The following is a 26,213-nucleotide window of genomic DNA, read 5'->3' on the forward strand; positions in this document are numbered from 1 at the left end:
GTGACTATGTTCTGACTTCACTATCCGAGGCCATATGCCTTTGAGTACGAGTTGCCTAGAGATATAAGTGCAGACAGTTCTCTTGCACTCAGGTCCTGGTTGCGGGCTTACGTTCTTAAGATTAGTAGATTGCAACTTGTATCATTTTGCTGCCAAATAAAGACATATCTGTTTACCCAACCACATGTAGGATATTAGAGTCTTTATTTATTGAGCAAGAATAGCCAGCCTTGTGGTTTTTCAGTAACCTTTCTAGTTCTAATGTTGTATGTTAAATTGCTCTAATTGTTTATGTTGATTTATACTTTTGATTGTTTTTCAGCTGGTTTTATGCCACTTGTGTCCTCTGATGTGCATTGAACCCCGCCTGGGCACTATTGTGATGGAGGTCTGGCTGGCTAAAAATATCCTTAATAAGCACTAAGCCAGCATGTTTTTCTTCGGGTGTGTGCATTTTTTTGTGGGCCCAATCAGCACTTTTTCCTCACTGATCTTATCTCTCAGGCTTCCCTTCTAATTACCTTATTTTGTATGAATGGAGCACTGAATGTGGAATAACATCCACGCCTTCCAACACTTCCTCCTCCAACCAACCTGAAAAGAACTATAGAAACTGATTTGAAATGGCTCTCATTAAAAGCTTTCCCAGGATGTTTGTTCTGCTTTTCTTTTGACTACTATCTCACCTTTTAATCTCTTCTTGGCCACTCCCGTACCTGGATTGTAAAAGCAAACATCTATTGTCCCTATAGCCATAATGAATCTCCAGAATCACTTTCTTAGAAGTGCTTCCTCCTTTTAAGTCTCTTTTAGGTCAGTTATCTTAATTATTCCCCTGTCCCCTGTGATTTTGTGTCTTTGACCATATCAGCTGTCTGCAGTTAGCAAGCAGCGCTTTGTTGTAATTTTGTTTTCCTTGGGAACATTGGGAGTGGGGGCAGGCAGAAGAGGGTTTGCTCTCATTTCCTATGATGCGGATCAGGCTGATGCCGTGGGCTGTAGTTGATAGGTGTTTACATCTGTTTCAGCCAGAGCAGAATTGTTCCCTTGTGTATCTTCCATCCAGACAGAAAGCCATCCACATCTGCCATTACAAAGTGTGTAGGAAAGTGCCTTGGTGTGAGAGTAAAGCATACCAGGAAATAAATAAATACCATTAGAGTTCAATGACTGGGTACTGTAAATATGCATACACTTAGGTTGTAGAGGCACTGTCTATTTCACACTTCCTGTTATTATGTAGTACAGAACTTTGTTGAATAAGGAAACAGTGGAGGATATAGAATATCTCATGTTATTATAACCACTAGACTTGCCAACACAGTGGTGTGCTACTTCACATTTGATCATGGAGGGTGATGTGAAATAAAAGGTCCTCTGAGCTCAGCTGCATCATGAGTCAACAAATACTTCAACCTATGAAGGGTTATTTGGCCAAGAGTTTGCAACCTATTAGAGGTACCTGCAGGCAAAGAAATATGTTTAGTGAAGCTCCTTTGGGAGATCTGGACAAATAGCCTACTAACAAGAGCTGGAATCCCCTCTGGTTTGCTTTCCACCTGATTGAAAATCCATGCCCAGATTCACTCAGTGCTCTGGGGCCAGGTGGATGGGAGAAAACTATTTCATACTTTGTTTCGCCCATTGTCTCACAGTGATACTAGGTTTAGAACAAAGGTGTTCCAAAGGCAGAAAAATCAACATTGAGCAGGGAGCAGCTTGCATATTTTACAGGGCTACTCTTCTATATTTTAGACCCCAATCACCACCCTCGGATTCCAGAACTTCTGTACCTGTACTTTCACCATAGTCTCCAGTTTGGGCATCCCTGATGTCTATACTCCTACAGTGGTGCCCCGCAAGACGAAATTAATTCGTTCCGCAATTTTTGTCGTCTAGCGAATTTTTCGTCTTGCGAAGCACGAAATCCCATAGGAATGCATTGAAAATCAATTAATGCGTTCCTATGGTCAAAAAAAGTCCAAACAAAGCCAAATTTGGTACAACAACAGTTTATTAACTGCTCTTTAAAGTCACACATACTGTAAAGAGCAGTTCAAAAATTGAAGGGAAAATAAATTAACTTTATAAACAAAACATGTCTTTGTTTTTAGACAAAGAAAACAAAGTCGCGAGACGTTTTCGTCTTGCGAAGCAAGCCCATAGGGGAAATTCGTCTTGCGAGGCAAATCGAAAACGGAAAAACCTTTCGTCTAGCGAGTTTTTTGTCTTGCGAGGCATTCGTCTTGCGAGGTACCACTGTATTCCATCCATGCCTACACATCTGCCTGGCATGCAAGTTTCCATTATTGTCTAAATATACTGTGTGTAAGATGGAGTGAATTGAGGCCCATCTTTGGAGAGCAACAGAGACTCAGGATTAGGTAGGTGACTTTGCTGTCACTTGGAAAGGCCTTGCCTTAACAGTGTTATCCTGGCAGAAGGTAGATTGGTGGACTTCTCAATGAGATTGTCCTAAAAATCCCTGGGCAGCTGTGTCGGTTGTGCTGGGGTAATGGGGCGTTGCTTCACCCTGACTTTCACCTCTTTCCTTTGCCTCGTAATTCCTTTGGGTCTAGCAAACAATGGAAGGAGCACATGTAGTAATGGAGCATCTCGGAAGGCACAGTTGTCCTGTATGCTGGTGGAGCAAAACCTATTGCCTTCTGCCATGTGCTGTCGTAAACTGCCACCGTGGGGTCAACACGTGCTGAGTTCAGCCTGGCAGCATCTTTTCCAGAAAGGAAAAATAATAACCAAGATTCCCCGCATTTGTCGATGAATTTACAGCTGTGCAAATATAATGTTTGCACACTGAGAATCTGAGATGGTTCATTTTCCTCGCTATATTTATTAATTCTGAGCTTCTTCATTTTGAAACTACCCTGAATCTTTGGGATGGAGTCCAAATAAGGTGCTTCTGAGCTGGTGTTACATGATCAGGAACCAAATCGATCAGCTATACTGGTTAAAGACCTGTCAGGCGGCATTGCAGGGTAAGAGAGGGGATGCTTAAATCTTCCTACCACTGCTGACTCTCTTCTCCAAATACCTACTCTGCTAAGCCATTTTTTGTGCAGAGAAACTTCTTTAGGCATCTCGACCCGACAAAACAAAAAAATAATGGCTGAGGGCAATTGCAGGGGAAAATCAGTGAGTGGGAGGGAGTGGGGTTAGGCATCACCTCCTCCTGCCAGTTCTCCCTTGCTTCTGCATGACTGATGCCCCAAAACCTCCTGCAGCTTGTCTGGTTTCCTTCTAGAGGTGCAGGTCTCTGGCCCAGACTGTTAAAAAGAAACCTTGATCTAGCATGGGGTGTGGTTCTTGAAATTGCACTCCAATTAGTATTTTTTGGCAGCACCGCTATCCATATGTGTTTCTAATCGCTTTCTAAATGCCTCCTTATGAAATACCTTTCAGAAGATACCATTGGCAGTAGGTCACAACCGCAGGCTTCTTGAATGTGCTGCCTGTAGGGAGGAGGGAGACGTCTGGCTTTTCTTCCAGGGCAATTGTGGCGCTGCTTTATTTATTTATTTTCCGAGTGCATCAGAATTACTCGCGCACAGCTTGGTGCTCTGCGTACTGTCAGCTACTTTGGGCTGCTTGTCAAGCAGGGTGCTATGTAAGCTGAAACACTGCTCCATTTTTTTCTTTCTTTCTTTCATGTGTGTGTATGTGTGTGTGATCATTCTCCTTGCAAGTGTGGTTATTTAATTAGGACCAGGCGGTACTTTCACCGGGATGCACTGTTGACCGAAGGCATAGGGGGCTGGCGGTGTGAAATGATTGGCTTTTATTACACACAGACTGCTTTCCTAGCAGAAAAGAGCAAGTTGTGAAGAAGCAGGGAATTGGTGGCTCGGATCCAGGCCAGAGCGGGTGCCTCGTTTTGCTAAGCCATGATCCGTATTTGGCTGTGAAGGGTCAGCTCCTTCATTGCAAGCACTGCCATAAAAGGACAACTAACCAGTTGTTTTTCAGGGGAAACGGACTGCTGATTTTTATGAGTTTTAAAAATATCTGTTCAGAACATTTCTGTTTGCACAAATGGATTCATCTCCTTTCTTATTTAATATGTGTGTGTGTGTGTGTGTGTCTGTGTGTTTTCTGTGGAAACACAGGCCTTTGACAGTTTTAAGAAACAGCTGTGTTTCTTTTTTGGGTTGGGGGAGGAGGTTGCAACAATTACTCCTGAGTTGTTTCCTAGTTTGAGGATGATTCAACCTTCTTTCAAGAACAGAATGGTGAGATGGGGAGAGATTAGTAGTATCTTCCCAATCTTCTCTTAACCATTGCCAAATAATGAACAAGCTAATTTGATTCTGAGGTGTAGCTTTATATCCCTGGATGAGATTTCCATTACTGTTTAGAAAGAAGGCTATACAGCTGATGCCCTTTCCTGCTTCAGGGAATGGAATCACACAGAAGAATTCCCATGAAGTTTCAGTAAGTTGGCTTCAGAGTTCTGCCCATGTCTCCTAAATCAAGTAGCCCATGCTAAGGTATGTGTATGATGTTGCCAAGACATTTCCCCTATGATTTAGTGCACTCTCTGTTACTTTTTAAGATCTGTAAATGAAGGAATATGAGACTGATAGCAGGACAGGCCACCCCATTCCCAGTTCTTTCTCTGTATGGTGCAGCTTTACCTGCGACCCAAAGGTGTCAGCAGCTGTGTTCACATGTAATGTGAAGCCAAACCATGCATCAGTGTCAACAAACTGGCTCCCATGGAGGAGATTGTATCTGTTTTGCTGTTCCTTTATGCTTTTTAGCGCAGTGCAGTACAGCAGCTAAATATAAGGTTTGGCATAGCTTGAGATCCAAACCTGGGACTGTGGTTAAGGTTTCTTGTCCTTAAGCAAGACCTGTAGCCAAGTTTTGTCTCATGGTTATAAGCCATGGTTGAGGAGAAGAGATTTTAACCAGGATTCCACATTTGGGCAACATGCTAAGCCAAACCTTGGTTTCGGTCATCCTGTCCTAAAGGAAGGTGCAAAGTGGGTGTGAGCCAGCACATTTGCACAATCCCAGTAACACATACTTTGCCTTACTATGGCATATGAACCAGGTCACTGTGTTGTCTGTTGAACTTTAAATACTGTTCAGGCTCTGTGCAGGTATTGCTAATGGGAAAGGTTTATCAACCAGGGTTATACAACTCCCTGGCAAGGCTCTTTACACAGGTCTGCAGCAGGATTTCGCCCATTCTGTTGGGAAAGAGAGACAGACAGGAGAACATGGGAAGCTAGGCTGCAGTTAAAGGAGTATGTACAGTTAATTCACAAGGTCACTCTGTTAATTTACTTACATTCAGTGTAAGTATATGCATTTCTCTCCTTACCAGTCACTGCCCATGATGTGAAACAGGTACAGTGGAAAACAGTTTAATGTTGGGATGCAGGAGTACCCCATACTAGAGCAGAGGAAGGAGGAGTTTGACTCAGGGCAGCCATTTTGTGTTTCCTATAACATGTAGCTAAACCCTGGAAAAAGAAAAAGAGACTTTGCAGGGCATTTGTCATGACGTAGCGTGTGCCAAGATCTCTGGCACTGAGCACAGGCTTGCTGAAGCATATAGCGTCCTAAAAGGCTCAAGCCACAGACAAGGCAAACAATCTCCTGGCGGGAAGGTAACAATAGACAGCAGCTGCGACTCCAGTGGGAAGAGCAAACTGAAGCCCAGCTAATGATGAAAAGAAACAGGGAACCGCCGAAGCTTGAAAGGGTGTGGAGAGAGGAGGGAAGGAGCTCCACAGCAAATGTAGGGGAGTTCAAGCAACAAGATATGCATGAGAGAGAGAAATGCAGAGAAAAATCTCAAAAGCCATGGAGACTATCCACAGTCCTGAAAGCTAGACGATGGGTTCTCCATTATCAATGGTTTACTTCAGCTCCATGTACAGTGGAACCTCGGTTGTTGAACGCTTCGGAATCCGAACAATTCGGAACATGAATGCTGACAACCCGGAAGTGAATGCTTCTATTTTTGAATGCGCTTCCGAGGCGTGTTTCTCCATTTTTAAAAAGGAATTTGCCGACCGGCAATTGCACCTCTGTTCAAACGTTTTGAAAGTCAAATGGTCTTCTGGAACGGATTACATTCGACAACCAAGGTTCCACTGTGTTACTAGAAGCAATCACTTGGAGAGCAAGAGCCCTGCACACAGAGTTTGACAGTTAACATATTTCTGCCTGGGATTTAATGCTAACAATGGAATAATTTTAGAAATGTAAGCAGAGTGATAATCTCCATCAGCCTAGAAAAGGTCACAGGAGAGAGAAAGTATTTCAAACATTAGTTGTTCCTTTGCTTTCTGGAAGGAGTCAGGATTTCTCCTGTTCCATCTTATCTCTCAGTAACTATGTACAACAAACCTCTTTGCTTTCCTCCCTCTCAACCACTGTCCTCCCATGCTTTGTCATCCATCACCACTTAAATATCTATTTGCAAGTGGATTTCAGTCCCTTAGAAAATTCAGTTGGCAGGATTTGAGTTCAGCCAGACCTTGCTCACAGAATCTGACAGGACTAAGACCTGGAAATAAAAGTGTCTCTGAGCACATTGGACAACTTAATTTTTTAAAAATAATAATAACCCACCTATTTATCAATGCATATAGAGTCTGTAAGTTGCTAAGGATACAATGACTTTACTTGCAAAAAATATTCCAGCCAAGCAGGGTAAGTCTTGGAAGTTCTATTCTGAATGTAAAAATTCTGTGGGAAGCTATCATTCTGGCATAGTCAGTAGGAGCTAAGAAAAGTTTAGCAGAGTATTTTTAATTGAGGAAATGTTCCAAGTGATTCTTTGCCCACAGACAATTTGGCTTCCCTCTTGTTAAAGCTGCTCTGAGTTAATTCAGAAGTCTGGGGGTAGTCACTGGAAACAAAGAGGATTCTATTTTTTTGCATTGTTCATTGAACATTTGTGAACATTGAAAAGGGGGTTGCACTCTTTTTTGTAAGGCTGAGAAAATATATTTCCCAGTGTATTATTTAAAAAAAATAAATCAGGAAGAAGGCAGAAATGGTTCCTGTTCCTGTTGATACTTACTAAAGTAAACTCAGAAGTTTTTGGTAGCTGTAGTGGAAAAGGAAGATAGCTGTGGTTTATTTCTTGACCATATCAGATCCAGGGCAATGTACAGCTTACATAGAGCTCAATACAATAAAAACATTGAAAAAAGCATAAAAAAGAGAGAGTAGTGAAAGCATAAAACAACGCTGGTTGCTAGGGCTTTTTTTCAGCCAGAACTCACCGGAACTAAGTTCTGGCACCTCTCAGGTGAGCGCAATTGCCATTCTAAGAGAATGAGGGAGGTGTTTGTGGTGAGTTCCAGCACCTCATTTTCTAGAAAAAATAGCACTGCTGGTTGCGTTCCTTGAGGAAGGACTGTCACTCAGTGGCTTTGTGTGCAGACAGTCCATGATTCAATCCCTGGCACCTCCCAAGTAGGGCTGAAAATGTCCCCTGACTGACAGAGAACCTGCATTGGGCAGTGTAGAGTAGGGGTAGCCAACATGGTGCCCTTCAGATGCTCCTGGACTCCATCTCCCAAGCATTCTGAGGTTTTTCATACAACCAAGCAGTGTGTAAATTGTATGAAATAAATAAATAATAATAATAAACTCCCATCTGCCCCAGCCAGCACAGCCATTGGAGAAAGATGGTGGGAGTTGTTCAACATCTGGAGAGCACCACAATGTCTACCCTCGGTGTAGGATAGATGGAACAGTCATCGGATAGAAGGCAGCCTTCTATGTTCCATTACACCTTTCTTTTTTAAAAAAATGCCTAGATAAATAAAAATGGCTTAAACTGGTATTTGGATGCTTGTAAAGCAGGAGCCAGAATTGCCTCTTGAGGGAAGGGCATCCCAGAGCCACCAATGAAACAGTTGCTTCCTTTGTAATTTCAGAGTCCCCTTCTGATAAGGGATGTACTTGTGATAGGGCCACAGTATGGTTGTAATGTAACATGTAGCTGACTGCATCATTCGCAGTAATATATTTGAACCATGGCAACATGCATTTCTCCCCCCCCCCCCAATCCCCCAATCTCTGTTTCTTTGCCTATGAACTGAGTTCCCTGTGGCTTGCTAGGATAATTGTGAGTCCCTTTTTATCACCAAGCTTGCAAAGATGTGGTTACAAGATGACCATGTTGTGTGTTTTGAGAGGAAATCAAGCACTGGTTGGTCACGGCAGGTCACAGTAGCTTTGGCCATGTAAAATAGGTTAAGCAGACTTGCTTGGATGCGATATAAGTCACCCAGAAGAGGTGGATTCAGGGGTGTGGCCAGTTCCCCTGCACTGGGCATCAAGCCGGGAGGGTGCCCCAAGAGGCACCGCAACAATTATGTAGAATGGAAGGCTAGAGGAGGGGATGACAAATTTTGACATCACACAGGTTGCCATTGAAATTTGAAAGCCTCAAGTTCACCACTGCACCCAGACAGGAGTGGTTCATCAAGGTACAATAACTAGAGCAGGCTTCCTCAACCTCAGCCCTCCAGATGCTTTGAGACTACAATTCCCATCATCCCTGACCACTGGTCCTGCTAGCTAGGGATCATGGGAGTTGTAGGCCAAAAACATCTGGAGGGCCAAGGTTGCCTGAGCTAGAGTGACATGGTTGAACCTTTGCTTTACATTCTTTCTAGACAAGCTTCAGAATACCTTCCTTTGATTTCCAAAGAAAAATTGAAGTCTGCAGGTATAACCATAAGACATTCAGTGCCCTACCTTAGGACAATTAATTGCCCCTTACCTGACACACACCAGCTACACACTTCCTACAAAAGAAATGTTTGTGGTTGCAATGCCTTCTGCCTTGGCCACCTCAGTCCTGTCAAATTTCTTTGGAAGTATCATTGATTTTTATGTCAGCCAAGGCTATTTCACATTTTACTCAGGTGTGCCATGAAGTATACACTTAGCAGGGACCTGTATCTAGTCAGAGCTCTCTGACTATTATCTGTATGATGCATGCAGACCATTCTCAAATAATGGTCACATTCACAATAGTATATTTTCGGTGTATGCTTTAAAATATATTAGATTTTCACATATTGCTTATTTCTAGTTGTAAAGGTATGCTCGAGATAGTAGACTAAAATGCAGGATTGTCTTCGTAAAGTGATTTCACCAAAACTTCCCACCATCTTTAAATTATATCAACAACAATTTTTATTCCACTTAATCACCGCCATCTCTAAGCAGTGTATGGGTTAAGGTTACCAGCCATTGTAGTATCAGAAAACTCCAAATTTTGTTGCAATGTAGCATAATTAACAGTAATTGCTCAAGACAGATTCTTGGCCAGAACAAAATAGCTTCCTGTGCAATTAATGAATAACAATTAACTGAACTGGTAAGGCAACCATGTGTTAAAATCAATACCAGCATCTGTTCTCTGTTATCGCAGCTTGAAATTGGAGTAAACATACAGCCGATTTTGCAGTAGTATTTTCTTACTTGTTTGTTTTTCAATATTCCTACTTTCCTCAAATCTACTCACGGAGAATGGTCTCTGTGTTAAAGGTATGCAAGTTGCATAGGAAATGTTCTCCAAGAAGGAGCTTGTGCCTGCCATGAAATATTCAGGTAGATTTGCACCCCAAACCTCTGTATACTACAGCTGCAGTCCTACATTGCAGTCTAAACTGAGAGCAACAGAGGTGTGGGAAAATATGGTTCCGTTCACATTTTAAGGTGAACTTACCTTATTCACAGTTTCTGAAACAATATGGAAACTTAAAACAGAAAAGTCTGCATATAGGTGTGTGTATTAGTGAAAATAACAGAAAATGCATTATAATAGGAGGGCTGCTTTGCAAAAAATGTGCATATGAGGCAAAATTGTATACAAAAAATGCGTATATTAGGAGAAATTTGCATTGAAGTGCTGGAGGATTTTCATGATGACTTTTTAAAAAAAAACCAAAAAAACAAAAAACTGGAGTGGAAATGTGAAGAACTGAATTTAAATTTAGGGAAATGAAAAACAGAGAAAAACTGAAATCAACCCATCCTTAGTAATAGTATAGCATTAAATGGTGTGTCTTGCCTCCTCCCCATACCTGCTACGCAGTACTCCCTGGCAGCTCTTTCCCTCAATCAAGCAGAGGGGAACCAGATACAGTAGGTGCCTCTGCTGGCTTCTTAACTAGAAGTGGTACTCCCCTGCATTTCTTGCCAGGAAGAATTGAATGTATAGTTTTCCCTGCCTCCTGATTCCATTGTGGAGAAGGGGAAACCACAGATCCCTTGCTCCCTGTAATGAAATGATGCTCTTGAGCCGTGACAGCCACAAGAAGCATTGACAGGCATATGATCTTGCTCACTCACTCTGCTATGTCCATATGGTGCTGCTTTGAGCTGGCTACTGTCAGATGCTCCTCTCTTGCACTTAGTTTTGCGCCATTCTCCTTCCACCTGTGCTGCTGTTTTCACTACACCCCTAAAAATGAGGTGGGCAAGGGATCAGAACTGCTCAGAAGCCTGTGATTTTACTGCCGCCTACCCAAATCATGGAACACGGGTGGCGCTGTGGGTTAAACCACAGAGCCTAGGACTGGCCAATCAGAAGGTCAGCGGTTCGAATCCCTGCGATGGGGTGAACTCTCATTGCTCAGTCCCTGCTCCTGCCAACCTATCAATTTGAAAGCACAAAGTGCAAGTAGATAAATAGGTACCGCTCTGATGGGAAGGTAAACGGCGTTTTTGTGCGCTGCTCTGGTTCGCCAGAAGCGGCTTAGTCATGCTGGCCACATGACCCGGAAGCTGTACGCCGGCTCCCTCGGCCAATAAAGAGTTGGTCACGACTGGACCTAATGGTCAGGGGTCCCTTTACCTTTACCCAGATCATGTGGCAGGGTGACCCAGACCAACAGGTACTGATATTAACTACTCTCCACAGTGATATATTTTTATGACAGTGGTATACTAATATTGTTTATTAAAAATTACATTAATTAAAACCTGTCACCTATGGAAGACTGTATCAACCTAGCATCGGTTGCTGTCTTTGGGGTTAGTCGGGCGAGGCTCTTTCTTCCTTTTCTGATTACATTGGGATCCATGTGAGGTTTCTAATCCAAACCTACAACTTCTTTCTGGCACTCGAAAAATGAGTATGTAGAACAACATTGCACAGCAGCCACAGCCTTGCCTGGTGAGTAAGTCGTTAAAAAGAATAATAATACTGCGCTATTTTGTAAAAATGCAGAAACCTGCAGACAATTACAGTAATAGACTCTAAAAGTCTGCCAAGGTGCACCATGCATTTTTAGTAAATGTGGTCCCATCTGCACTTGAGAATAGTTCTGTCACTGTCGCTATGGTAATATCCCTAAAAGTAGGTAGACAGAATGTTTAATGTCTAAGCAGCCTCACTTCTGCGGCAGACTGAGGACCCCCTCTCCCTCCCACCACGCTGTCAAATCTTCTATCAAGTAAGTACACCTTAATCAGGCCTCTAGTACATTTTCTTGTGAATGAAAAACCACTGCAAGTGAGAAAAGTGGGAGGACAGGCGTAGAATGTCAGGTCTGTGGGTTCGTTTTCTTTATGTGATTTTTTCCCCCTTTTTTGAGTAGAGGTCAGCAAAGCCTGTACCATTGAATTAAAAAAAAAAAAAGGGAACGAGAGAAAGAAAGAAAGAAAAAAGCCCAAGTTCAGCTCCTTTCAGTTGTGTGGCTGCTGTCAGAAGGATTTGCCCAGCTTTGGAGGGTTTTGTTTAGGGGGATTGACTGATTTATTAGAGACAATGATTGGCCGGCTGCTGGGGTGCAGAGCAGCAGGAGACAGGAAAATGGCTGGTGAATTGATGCAGTCACTGAGCAGATGGAGGGATCAGCCAGAGAAACAAAAGTAAAGCTGCTACTAGCACATTGTTGTGGGGAAAGAGAATGGAATTGACCATTGGTGCAGGACCAAGGGGAGAACTTCCTGGCTACAACCAGCATGTTTGTTTGTGTGTGTGTGTGCGTGTGTGTGTCTCTCTCTCTGTGTGAGAGAGATCACTCTCTGGACAGGAACAAGAAGGCTCCTGTGAGTTATGGCATGCAGACAGATGTACGTTCCTGCCTGCCACTCTAACTGCTGCTGCTACCTGGTCTTCAGCTCAATGGTTTGGAGGCAAAACCACACCATGGCGTGAGAAACAGTTTGAGTGTATGTGTGTGTGTTCGATTCTGTGTGTATGTACTGTTATTATGTAGTTCTTTTTTCATATTTGGGGTCTAGTGTATGGCATTGTAGCTTGAGGGTGATTCAGAATCAGTTAGATTTAAAACTAGGTTATTTTTCAACAGCTAATGGATGTCTTCCAAATATATTCCATTTATTCGAGCTAGTTCCTGATTAGGCCGCAGGGGGATTTGCCATGCATTTCTATAGTACTGAGTGACTGAGGAGAGTATTTAATTATTTATTTAGGTTTTTGGATACTGCCATTCCCAACAGTGACAGGGAGATGTACAGCAAAATAAAATACAACAAAAGCCAATCCATTGAAATCGATTCACATAAAATACCCACAAGTAATATAGTAGCAGTGTCATACTTGAAGTAGACTTCACCCATTGGCCTGTCTTCAGCTGTCACTTAAATGAATACGTTGCAGAGGGAAGGCACCCTTCTGTGGGGAGATCATTGCACAGCCATGGAGCCACTACAGCAAGCTTTCAACTCCTCAACCCAGGCAGATCTCACAGTCCCTTTCACCACATGGAAAAGCTCTGCTGGATGTCTACTAGAGAATGCATTGATGGCAGAGAAGTAATTCTTTTCACCACCACCACCACATGGTAGGCCTGAAGATCCTGGGATTTGTGCCACCTATCCTCTCTCTTTATGGTTTCATTGTTTTCAGCTTCCCAGAATTCCAGTGAGCTCTCTGAGTTCTGCAGTGCCAGAGCGGGCACCTAGGTGTGATCCTGTCAAGAGCCCTTTCACCCTCCAAAGGAGTTATGAGTCCACTGGATGGACAAGACTGAAGACTCATTGGCAATATTTAGAAGGAACAGTTTTTTCCCTTTCTCTTTTACCGGACTACATAGTAAAAGTAGCATAATTTATTTAGTTATATTGTGACATTCCAGATGAGCCCTTGCCTTATTCCCTCTGGTGAGTGGCAAGGCCTCCTGAGTGAGCAGGCAAGCAGCAGAGTCTCCTTAACTCTACTTCTGTCCATTAGTATCCCTTTAAAGCCAGACATTTGTGGTAGCCCCATGGCATACCACTTGGGTTACAGCTTCTGGCTTAGTATAGTTGATTTTCACCAAGGTTTCACCCCTTAGAAATACGTATTTCCCAGATTTAATGGGATTCTTTATTCAGGTCTGAAATGTAGACTATTGTTGCAACTGACACTGTTGTGAAACCAGAGCTGGCCCTATCATTTGACAGAGGAACGCAATCACTTCAAGTGGAAGGTGCCTGGGGGACAGCAACAATAGCCTGCAGCTATTCTGCTGGAGCGCCCCAGCCATTCTTTCTCTTGCCTTTCCTGTGGCTCCGAATATGGCCTGGTGCCTCAAATGATGCTCTGACATCACTGGCGTTGAAATGCAATTCAAATGCCGGTTCAGTTGGCTTCTCCACATGGAATGGGAAGCGGGGCCCTCTTGTACTTCGCCTCAGACAACAAAATGTCTTGGGCCGGTGCTGTGTGAGACATTGTTTTCCTATAGATCACATTTTCTGAGGTTAAAAGGAGCATGTTTCACTTTTTTAATAGATGCCCGGCAAATTATATATCTTAGCTGTGAGGCATTTTCTCCCCCTGGGACCCATTCACTCAACAATCTTGGAACTTCACAGGGCCTCTAGGATTGGAATATACATCTGGATGCCAGGTTTCTAAATCAGTAGCTGTGCTGTTCCTGTATAGGTGTGGGGGCGGGGGAAGATAATGAATAGTGAAGTTCAAATTGCATGGTAAATGATTGAAAGGAATACAGGCAAGTCCCTTTTGCTGGGACTTCTTCATTGGAAGCTACCGATCTGTCAGTTGCCATTTTGGATGCTAGATACATGGGACCACAGCTTGGCACTGATACAGATGGCCACATATAATTATTAGTTGTGGTCAAAATACACACAGTCTTCTTGCTTTATACTTCTCTGGAAGAAGTATTTGAAGAATTCCAGAGCGATACGGTTTGTCTTTGGCATCTGGAACTGTTGGGAATCCAAATGGCAGGCTGGTCTCTTGTATGCATTTACTGTTGCCATCTCTATATCCATTTCTTCTTATGCCCACAGCAAGCATGGACTGACCCTGAGAGAATGGAAAACTTACAAGATGTGGAAATCATAGCAAGTGCCCCTTTTTTCCAAATGGCTCCATATTTTGCATGTCCATTTTGATCCAGGAAAATTGCATTGTGTCTCAAAGAAAGCCCCCTTAACAACTAAAGAGATGGTGATTTAATTTTCATTGTTCTTATTTTTGAACATTTAAAAAAATGTTCCTAATAGGTAGCACTGGTGATTTACTCTCAGAGAACTCTGTTAACAATAGGTTCCTTTTATGAGGCAGCCATTTCCATCCATCTTTTTACATGAAACCTGAAAACGTTTTTGCTTAGGCAAGCCTATCCAGACATGCAGAAGTTACATGCATTTTAATCTGTTTTTAGCTTCTTGTAGATTTTAATTAGTATTGAAATGTTGTTAGGTATCACTTGTTAACTGTCTTTTATTGGTGATTTTAATGTTTCCTTTTATTTGTAAACTGCTTTGATATGTTCTTATAATCAGACAGTATATAAATTTTGCTAAAATAAAATAACGCGAGACAAATTATCATGGATGTCAAAACGCTGTAAAGCCTTCCTTCCATTGCACATTGAAATATAGGGGTCTTTTTTTAGACCCATGCTATTAAGCCATTTATGCCATCTCCCCTATTTTCACACACTGCAGCTGCCGCTGTGAGATTCCACATGAACGCTTAATTCTTTCAGTTGCTCAACTCGGGTAAAATATTTCCAATGGAAACTATTAACAGCCAATCTATTTTCATCTCTTGTTGCCGGTTGTTTTCTTTGTCTTAGAAAAGAAAATGCTACTAGTTCTCAGTCTGTGAGGCTAGTACACTTTGGATGGGATATGTCCAAGCACTCATTCAGAGGCACCAAAGCTGTTGTCAGGTGTTTGGGAACACCCAGTCAAGCCTGGAGCTGGTAGTCCTCACCTTATAATAAAGGATCAAGCATGTTTGTGTGAATATCTTCTCTCCCTTGCCACATTTGGTGGTTGTGGGGAGTGGCTTAGGGATGAGTGCAGGGAAGAAGTAAATAGGAACCTGGTTGGTGAAGAAAGAGGAATTTTGCAGACCTAGATATTGTGACATCATTGGGAGAAGCAGATATGTGGTCTCAAGAATTTTGGAGATTGGGAGGGGGCTTACATTAAACATTTTGTTTTGGAGTTTGCCAACTTTGGGTTGGTGCTCTGAAAAGCCATGTAACTGCATCTAGGTCTGTTCAGCTTTCTTTAAGTGTTACCATAGAACGTCACTGGCACTATTATGTTTAATTGGGCTCATAATGGTTGTTCTAGAACAATCTGGTCACAAACCTCCAAGTTGTTTTTGTGAGCAATTAGCAATGCAAATAGGATGGTGGTGGTCATCAGACTTTGGGCTTCTCAGGTTCAGCGGCTCCCTGCGCAGTGGCTCCCCCTCAGCCTCTTGCCTTCCATTGCTCGTTATTGTTGCAGCGTCCCCTGTGGCGCCCTCTCGGCTTGGCGCCCAGTAAGTGCAAACTGGTCACACACCCCTAAATCCACCTCTGGTGGATTTGAGGGAGTTGGGTATGTTTAGCCTGAAGAAGAGAAGTCTGAGAGGTGATACGACAGTCATCTTCAAATATCTGAAGGTCTGCCACATGGAAGATATGGAGCAAGTTTGTTTTCTGCTGCTCCAGAGGCTAGGCCCTGATCTAATGGCTTCAAAGGAGAAGAAATGAGATTCCAACTAAACATTTGGACAAACTTTCTGATGGTAAGAGCTGTTCAACAGTGGAATGAATGTACTACATCGGAAGGTGGTGGACTCTTCTTCACTGGAGCTTTTAAAGCAGAGGCTGGATGACCATCTGGCAGGTATTCTTTAGTTGTGATTCCTGCATTGCATGGGGTTGGACAGGGCAACTCTTGGGGTCCCTTCCAACCTTATACAATGGTTCCTCAGGTTAAGAACTTAATTCGTTCTGGAGGTCCATACTTAACCTGAAACTGTTCTTAACCTGAAGCACCACTTTATGGGGCCTCCTGCTGTCACTGCACTGCCGGAGCATGATTTCTGTTCTCATCCTGAAGCAAAGTTCTTAACCTGAGGTACTATTTCTGGGTTAGCGGAGTCTGTAACCTGAAGTGTCTGTAACCTGAAGTGTCTGTAAACCTGAGGTACCACTGTAGTTGATTTCAGGTGAATTGTGCCAATTGACTGTATTTTCTTTCTACAGAAGGATACACCACGGCATGAAAGTCCTATAGTGATCATACTGTATTTTTAATACTTTTTTATATTACAAAACCAAATTTCCAACCCCCCCCCCCCTCAATTCAGTTCCATAGCAATTAGGATAGCAGTATAGCAGTTCAGCATCCTGTTTACAGAGTGGCCAACCAGATGCCTATGAGAAGCCTGCAAGCACGATTCCTAGCCACCCAAAAAGCCTAATCTTCACAGGGGAATGAATGACCCTGTAAAAGCAAGGGAGGAGTTGGGGGTAGAGCTCTATGTGTGTTGACTTTATGCTAGATGATTGAAGCAGGGGTTTTCAAGCCCTAATAGCACCACCCAAAGAACAGCTGTCCGCAGAATGCTGTAGACCCACCTATAATCACCTCCAGAGGAGGCACCAGCAATTCAAAGGTAGCGTTGCTATGAAAGAGTTGCAATGATGGGTCTGACAACCAAATCCTAATCCTGAGGAGAATTAAGTATAGAAGCATGCTTGCAACTCAGCATTCTTAGAATTACGGCTTTACCTGGAAATCCAGTGTCTTAAAAAGTGTTCCTTTATGTGCCATATGCTTTGAAACTTTTCTGTTATCTTTTTTTATTCTCCCTTCCCCTTAAATCTCTGGTACGAACTACCCTGCCGTTTATTTATTCAGGTGGTAGTGGATTGTCATGACCAGCCTGTGCAGTATAGCAACATTGAGCATGAGTATGCTTTGAATTAAAAGAGTGATGATATGAAAGATTAACTCTTTCCTCTTATCCACACCCTTTCCCTTGCACCCCCACCCCATAATGTCGTCACCACAAAAATAAAGAATTCCAGAGCCCACACAGGAAACATTTCTTCATTCCTCCATGTTATCGTTACATCCTGATTGCCAAATACAACAGGAATCAGACTAAGTGCTGTGGATTATGAGTGACAAAAACAATCCATTATTTCATGGCTCCTCCCATAGGCTCCTGACCTCCACAGTTATCCAGTCAGCTTGTGCTCTTTGGCTGCAAAGTTCAGCGTGCATGCAGCTCAGTGTAGTTGTTTTCTACTTTACAATGAGCCTTCCCCCTTCCAACTTTTTGCACTGGAAACAGCAGGTGTACTTATCTTTAAATCCTGTGAAGATTTAGTGTACTGTTTACCCTCTCCCCCTGGGCTATATACCTTTTATATTGCATAAGTATATGCAATTAAAAGCTCATTTGGTGCAATAACCAATAATGGTTCCTCCCCATTGCTACTCAGTGCAGTTGGCCAGAGTGGCTTTCTCTCAATGCTACTCGTGCACATGGTCACAGTGTCACTCCCACCCAGGAATAATGGGCCATTCATCCCATCGGAAGCAGTAAGCTCAGTCAAAGTGATCAGACTACTGTAGAATACAAGCTGTTCTTAACTACAACCAGACTCAGGAAGTGTAGGAATAGGACTACTCTTCATTGATGTCCTGCTTCTGGGTGTGGCTAATATAAAATACAGCAAGTCAAAGAGAGGTATTTGTGGTGATTTTTTGTTGGTGAACAAGAAAAGCTTTCTGGATTGAGAATGTGGAATGTGCCGTACTCCATGTGTCTAGTTGGTTTCAAATGAGATCCAGATACCTTTCTTACACCTGTAAAAAGTCAAACTAGTGATCTATGTGTGTGTGTGTGTGTGTGTGTGTGCATGGAATGGCGTATCAAAAAATACCAGCCCAGCTGACCTTGCTTAGTTTTATAACAAATATCTCCCAGCATTTGGTTTTTATTATACATGAACCATGACAACAGACATGAGGGATCTGTAGGATGAAAAGAAATAGGAAAAGAGGGGAACCTTGTTTGTATACCTTATGGCACAGCTCCAGTTTAGACTAGGTTTCCAATGGCATAACAGTTCGCTTGAGCAAAATTATTGGGAAAGATTTACAATCTGTATAAAATGTCAAGTTTACACAATTTGTTTCAGATATTTTGGCTGCCTTGTGTGTATGTGCAGGCATGGCTTTGGGTGGGATAACACAGCTGATGCCATTTTATAAATAAAGGCTGGTCTCTTTTTTTAAGTTGCAATAGCTGAGAAGTTCTTCACACCCCAAAACTGGGTTCCTCATCCTATGGAAAGACAGGCATGTGAATGCATGAGGAACTTCCATGCACAGTATAAAGAATACACCATGTATAGCCTTCCTCAGGTGGATACATAGCAGTTGAATTACCAAAGTTTATAATGTGGAATGGACTTGTGAAGGTTTTGATGTGTTTAAACAAAAGCATGTTTGACCTAGATAATCATGCAACTGTGTGACCGCTATGGCAGAAGCTGTCACATAACTGTAGTGCTTATTGCTAATTCACCTAGAGGTAACGGAGCAGAGGCCTATAAATTATTTTTGCAAAAATGCTTCCCTGCCGTTCTTGCTTCCATGACTGCCTGCCCACCCCCACCCCCAAAAAGTGGCTCTACAGAGAAATGCCAGATGTTAAGCTTGCCTATGTGCCATCATGTACCACGTCTTCACTGGAATCCCTCATCCCAGTGGCTGAGTCAAAGATGCTCACCTGTCCATTGTTGTTCTGAAAGCAAATCTTGTTTGGTGTTGTTATTCAGAGTAATATTTGGAAGCCTTCCCTCTTGCACCTAGTCAAGCTTCCCTGTAGAATATATCAAGGATGGGGAACCTGTGGCCCTTCCCCATGCTGCTAGATTACAACCCTCACCATCTCCAGCCAGCATGGCTAATTGTCAGGGGGTGAAGAGAGCTGTAGGCTGCAATATCTGTAAGGGCACCATGATGGCTGCCCCATTGCTCTGGAGATTGTAGGTCTTTTTATATTCTTTGTTGTTGTCATTAGCTTACTTTCCTCCCCGTTTCTCTTGTTTCTTGATGGAACACACCAGATAGCAAGGTTCCTTGTTGCCTTCATCACATTAAGGAAAGAGGTCTCTCCATTTCCTTAGGGATACAGGCTGAGAAATCTTGCTGACTTCTGACGAGAGCAAGGCAGGGCTGCAAGTCCCTTCAGGCTACACAAACTCACATCCAAGCTGCAAGAGTAGCTGGGCTGCCTGCATCTGGGCATTAAGCAAACTGACTTTATTTATTTATTTAGAGAGGCTGGAAAGTCAGGAGGCCACGTTGTTTAGAACTACGCTCTGTTCCTACAAGAAGAGGAGTCCCACTTGATCTAAAATGTAAGGCGAAGGCTAGAACAAGGTTATATAAATAAGGATTTAAACACTGTTCCTATACACAATGGCAGCAAAAATTAGAGCGCTGCCTGGAGACCTACTTACTGCGCAGGGTCGAAGCTGCTGACTAGTGTGAGCCACCCAGATTGATTGAGAGTCTCTTCACTCTTTATGTAGCTACTCTGCTTGTTTACTGCAGATCATAAATAATATCTGTGCTGTGTTTAAAAGAAGAAAAAAACCAAAAAAAGAGAGATAAGAACAAATGGTATAAAAATGCCAACTGGATATCTAATTATAAGGTGTCACCTCACAAGAAAGTTTCCTGCAATAGCAGGATTTTCAGTGGACACCTCAGATGCCTCACTGATGGTTCCAGTCCAGCTTCTCAGCTTTTGTAATCTAGGGGGCCACCATGTTAAAAGCACTATTGTGAGTAGATAAATCTGATACAGTTGGGTGCCGTCAACCATGTCTTCATTGCAGACTTTAAGGGCAGGGCAGGGGTACTGTAAGGAGTAAGGCGGTCTTTGAAATACACTGCTGCCTGGTATGCTTTACATACCAACAGAAAAACCTTGAACTTGGCTCAGTAGCAGATTCGCAGCCAACACACATCTCTCAGCACAGAGGTTATATGATGGCTGATGCATTACACCAATTGAACTTTATTAGTGCTTGGACCATCAGTTGTGCAACAGCCCCACATTACTCCATGTTCTGCTGGGTTCATATGTAAAGAGTAGATGCACATCTTACCTTTACATTTTGCCCATTGAATTCCAAGGCAACACAAACGTTATGGCCAACATGATTGCTATGTGAAGCAGCTACAGTGTTTGTGGCAGGCAGCCTTTACAACCTCTTGGAGATGAAATGTTTAGAGGTTTCCTGTAAGCCAAGCCTATAGAAGAGTTTGCTTGATCTCTATGGATCACTCTTCCAGCCCAGGTTTGCCAGTTCTGTTGATCACACATGGCAAAGGGTGTGGGTAGTTTGGAGGAATAAATTGGGCGGGGTGGAGTCACGCAGCAGTGTTTGTGTATATTAGGTCACACAAGATAGAATCTGGTTATCTAGCAGAGATAGTTAAATCCAGAAGATTTCAAATTATTTAAAAGCTGCTATATGTTTTGTCTTAAAATGAGACCATGAGAGAGAGAGAGAGAGAGAGAGAGAGAGTGCAAAACTATTTAATGAAGTGGTTTCTGCAAATCTACAAATTTGTGACTGAGAGAGGCCCAGAAAAAGCCTTTGATTTAAACCTCCAAAATAATGGTGCACTCAAACATCCAAGATCTTCATAATGTCTATGCAGACAGCATGCTCCCCCACCCCACCCCGCCAGACTGCTTTTTGAAGTTTGTTTATATGTCTACTGAGCTGACAAGTTATGGGATTCCTTTTACCCTATTATTATGTTCCCTAGTACACAACATCTTAATTATTGGACACTCTCCAAATACTTTTTCTTTTGAAGAGCCTTCCATCAACGGGAAAAGCAGCAGATAATAGTCCTTAAGCGGAGTTAACGCAACATGATGACTACAAATGCATTCTTGTGGCTTAAGTCTGGGCTGATTTCATTTAGTGTTAAAAACATTAGCTTGGGAAAAAGCAGGGGCATTTTACACTGCCAATAGGGCAGTCCCAAGGTAAACCTCAGATGTTTCGGTGGTGGTTATCTATTTGGAGCAAAGAGAGGCTCTCATCCTGACTACAGCAAAAATAATTTTTGCAGACTTCGAAAAACCACTTATTGGAGTAAGGATTTGCACAAACACTTTCTTGTGTTTTGATTGACATCTCATAGTAAACCATAACTTGAAATGTTAGATGATGGTAATACATAGCATACATGCAGACTAAGGGCTGGTTGATACAACCATTATTTATGATGATTAACAACTATTCAAACCACCACTTTATGGGGCTTCCATTCAAGGGAAAAAGCAGCACCCAGCACCTCTTCCCTCTTTTCGATTTCTCCTGTTGATATAATTTTTCAGAATTTGGGCAGATACCTAACTGGCTTAAACTTTCATGGCTCCTTCTGCTTGTTTTATATTGTTTAAAAGCGTGGGTTTTTTTAATTTATTTATTTATTTTATTGAAATAAATGCATTCATTTATTTTTAAAGTGATAAAAATGAGGGTGGTGGGGTGAGGAAAGCTTGATCATACAATAAGGAATAGGATAGATATTCCCTACTTTAATATTGCGATTAAAAGGGATGGAGAGTAAAATCTTTTGAAGGGTCCTGGCTTCTAGGATAAGAATTTTTCAAGATTCATCTGAATTTAGCTATACTACCCCTTATCAAAAATATATGCATACGTACCCTCTCCCTTCCACCTTCCCCCAGGTGCCAATGTCTGTTTTCTCCAGACTTTGTTGTCATATGACAAGCCAGGCTGGCAAGCTGAAAGGTGACTGCTGGAATCTTCCCATTCCTCTCAGCTGTCAAGTTGATTCAGCTCAAGACCTGGCCTGTGGAAAGCTGTGCATAAGAGGCTGAGGCCGTGTGCGCTGTTTTCCCACTGATGTATAATTCCTGGCAGAATGGTTACAGTTGCTGTGTTTGAGGAACAGAAATTTTGATTAATAGAATAGACAGGAAGTAGATGGGGGGGGGATCCGCCTCTCACACACTGTGTCTTGCCTTTTTTTGAGAAGATCAGGAACAATAGTATCCTTGAGCTAAATTTTTCAGGAACTGTCTCTTCTTCTCTGTTGTTGGGGCACTGAGAGGGTTCCCACAAGGCAGAAATGCAGCGCGGTATCTAGATAGACAGTTAAGTGAGTGCGATGCCTTTTAGCCATGCAATGTGATTTCCCTGCCTCTCCTCTCCCCACACCTTCTACATCTTCTCTGCTGTTTCCCCAGCCCTCTGGAGCAGATTTAAGGGACATGGGGGGCATGGGGGGAAACGAGAGGATTCAGAAATTACCACCCATAGCCTTGGAAGAAGGTTGTTCTTACCTTATTTCCCTTTTACCTGCAAGACAACTACCCTTGTCATTAGGAATAGATGAATCTGTCAATTTTGGTTTCTATCAGTTTCTCATTTTTTTCAAAGCTTATGTTCATTTTTGCATTATACACATGTTCAAGCAGGTCATTTTTGTACCTAATTCTGTATGCAATTATCATTAACATCATTAACAATATATTGCCTAATATTTTATTTATTTATTATATTTATATCCCACCCTTCTTCCACGAAGCAGCAGGGTAGCAGTTTTTCCAATCATTTTCTCTCAATACATTGCACTTTTGTATATGTGTTTCTCTACTAAATTCTCTTTTACAAAATAATAAGTTTAAAAAAATGTTATTAACATAAAATCAAACACACAAATTAAACAAAAAAATGTATTAAGAGTTACAAAGCATAGCAGCAGTACAGAGGTTGCATTTTCCAAATAGAGATCAGATAATGTAGAAAAATAAAAGTAGCAAAACACATTGTAAAAGCCAGATTTTGTGAGATGATATATTTTTGTTTATCCAAATTTGACACATAAGAAATGAAATCCCACCAAACAGTGTGGAAATAGTCCATCTCTTCCTTACCCTTGGAAACACATAATTTGTGAGTTCTTTTCTGTGTAACAGCCAGAATCCATGTAGTCTTCTACCACAATAAGAATTTTGAGTCCTGCAGCGTCTTCCATTTCTGAGCCAAAGAAGCTGGTAAGAAATTCCTTAGATCAGAAAAGTACTGTTTGATCATCCCATAAGTTCAAAAGTGCAAGTTGTGGGGAAGCTTGGATGGGGCATTTACTTCTACTTTTTTTATGCTTGTTCAAAAATATCAATCCAAGCTTTTGATGCCAGAGGGCATTCTCTTTTTGTATGCATCTTCAGTTAGAGAACTGCATGACAACATTCAGAGGATTGCGAAGGATGGCTGTGTTTTAGTGTGCAGATTGGTTTAGGACTAGGATATTGTGAACAGAACAGAATTTGTCTCTCATCCATGCTTGTACCTTACACAATCCAAGCATCTTCAGAATCTAAGACTGCCGTCCTATGTAGTCCTACATACCAGGAAGTAACCTTTGTTGAGGAATTGGTGATTAATCTATTGAATGTGGGGGTGACCAGCTTTTAAAAATTAGATAAACTCATGGAGTAGAAGTTTATTAATGATTACCAGTCATAATAGCTATAGGGAACTACCAGATTCTGCCTCTGAATACCAGTTGTTGGGAATGACAGGTGAGGAGAGCACTGTTGCTCTCATATCCTACTTGAACCATAGGCACCCAAGTTGGTCACTGTGAGAACAGGATGCTTAATTTAAATGGATCTTAAAGGTAAAGGGACCCCTGGCCATTAGGTCCAGTCGTGACTGACTCTGGGGTTGCGGCGCTCATCTCGCTTTATTGGCCGAGGGAGCCAGCGTACAGCTTCCGGGTCATGTGGCCAGCATGACTAAGCCACTTTGGGCGAACCAGAGCAGCGCACAGAAACGCCGTTTACCTTCCCACTGGAGGTACCTTCCCACCTATTTATCTACTTGCACTTTAACATGCTTTCGAACTGCTAGGTTGGCAGGAGCAGGGACTGAGCAACAGGAGCTCACCCCGTCGCGGGGATTCGAACCGCCAACCTTCTGATCGGCAAGTCCTAGGCTCTGTGGTTTAACCCACAGTGCCACCCATGTCACTTACTTCCCAGTAAATAAATATACATGGGATTGTGCACTAAATATAAAAACACAACCAAACAATAAAAATTGCTGCAATCTTGTTTTATTCTTTTGTTATGAGAGAAGGGCATGCAGACCTTGAGTCAAAATCATGATACCACCCTCTCTTTAAGCCTAAAACAAAAAAAAGCACCATGAGAGCAAAGTCTTTCAAAGGCCTAAGTACCAGCTGGTTCCCCTTGACATAGCTGACTCCTCTTAAAATGTGAAACCAAGCAACCAAAGCAGTCACTTTCACAAAAACGGGACACAGCCCTGAATATTAATCAAAACGTTTCAGAGGCATAAAATGAAATAACATAAAATGATAACTTCTAGCCCATTACTTGGCTACAGATAAAGAACATCAGCCAAGGCTTGCAAGCTTGTATTTCATCTCTCCATCCTTTAGTTCAAAGCACTGGCTGCCAACCAATTTCAGGACCCAATTCTAAGTGTTGGCTTTGGCTCAGGACCATAATACCTCCAGGACCGCTTCTCCTCATATGCACTGACCTGGACCCTGCAATAATGGTTGAAGGTCCTTCTTCAGGTGCCTTCTCCACAAGAGGTCCAGAGGGCGGCAGCACGAGAACGGGCCTTATCTGCAGTGGCTCCCTGTTTGCGGAATGCTCTCCTGGTGCATCTTTAGGCACCAGGTGAAAATGTTCCTCTTCAACCAGGGTTTTGACTAATGAAACAATCTGTGGCCTTTTAAACTTGGAGGGTGTGTGTGTTTCGTTTGTTACTATGGTACGTATTTTTATATTGTAAACCACCCTGTGATATTCAGATGAAGAGCAGCATAGAAATTTAATAAATAAATAGATTAGATTTTAAAACTCCAAGGTGGAGTTTGCCATGTAAGGATTTCCTTTGCTGTTCCAGCTGACGCACAGTCTTTAATTGTTATGCAGTTTTCAAGACACGTAAAGACTAAAGACCTTTCTCATTTATTTATTTTTGAAGATACAACATCCAATGCAGGTTTAGCAGGTGTGGCTTCCAAACTTTCACTGCAATAATCCAAGAAAGTAAATAGGAATCTTATGGTAGGTCACTGGGAGATTTACAGTAGATCTTTGAGGGTGTCTGAGTCCCAATAGTTTCCTAATAGCAAGCCAAATTAGCAGTGGAAGGAGAAACCTCTGCAGTTGCTGCCCCACTTCTCTCTCAGCCTCAGTTTTCCTCACCTGTATAATAGGCATATTCAATGGCTGCCTTTCACCAGGTGTTTGTGTAATTCTACTCGCCTGTAGTAACTGAGCAGCTTTATAATGCATATATAGGTCATCCCAACATATGGTTCCTGTTGCAGTAGGTCCTTTATTTATTTATTGGCATTCATATTCACCATGAGGTCCCAGGGTGGGTTAGAACAATTTAAAAATGTTTTTAGCTCCTACCACACTGTTTTGCACCTTGTTGCAGTGAGTGGAATTTAGCATACTGGTTATAAAGACAGGCGGAGAGAGATTAGACCCTACAAGCGAGCCTAGTATCTGCTTTTCTCTGCAATAGGTCCTTTGGCATCTTAGATGCTGTTAGTGTGCCCACCTTTTTGATACTTTTTAATATTCTAATTGAAAATTCAGCAGGAAGGAGAAAAGTGCCAGAGAATACAGCCCCTCCCCCAGGCAATGAGACTTTCTGAGCTCTAGATAATCCAACAATTAACCAGCCAGGAGACTGGATAAGGGAGAGGAAAGAGAACATTATTTGTGACATGCAGATGGATTATAGAATGACTGAATTTGCAGACTGATAAGCCTTCCTGACTCCCAACTGAATTTGTACTTTAAATATGGCAATGGAGCCAGGCATCCTTATTTTATAATGTTGCTAATATATTTTGAA

At 42.3% G+C, this 26,213-nt stretch overlaps 1 protein-coding gene and 1 long non-coding RNA gene across 3 annotated transcripts in view; one reads left to right on the forward strand and one right to left on the reverse strand.

Moving 5' to 3' along the window:
• Nucleotides 1-26,213, forward strand: part of NHS (NHS actin remodeling regulator) — a 236,975-nt gene that overhangs the window by 105,438 nt on the left and 105,324 nt on the right. The window lies entirely within an intron of this gene.
• LOC310706429 lies at nt 12,332-15,326 on the reverse strand. Its single transcript, XR_014525873.1, has 2 exons — nt 15,212-15,326; nt 12,332-14,293 (listed from the first exon to the last, which is right to left on the reverse strand). It is a non-coding gene; the product is annotated as an uncharacterized lncRNA (long non-coding RNA).

The sequence above is a fragment of the Podarcis liolepis genome, assembly GCF_965112155.1.
Source record: "Podarcis liolepis genome assembly, chromosome: 4".
Taxonomy (NCBI): Eukaryota; Metazoa; Chordata; class Lepidosauria; order Squamata; family Lacertidae; genus Podarcis; species Podarcis liolepis.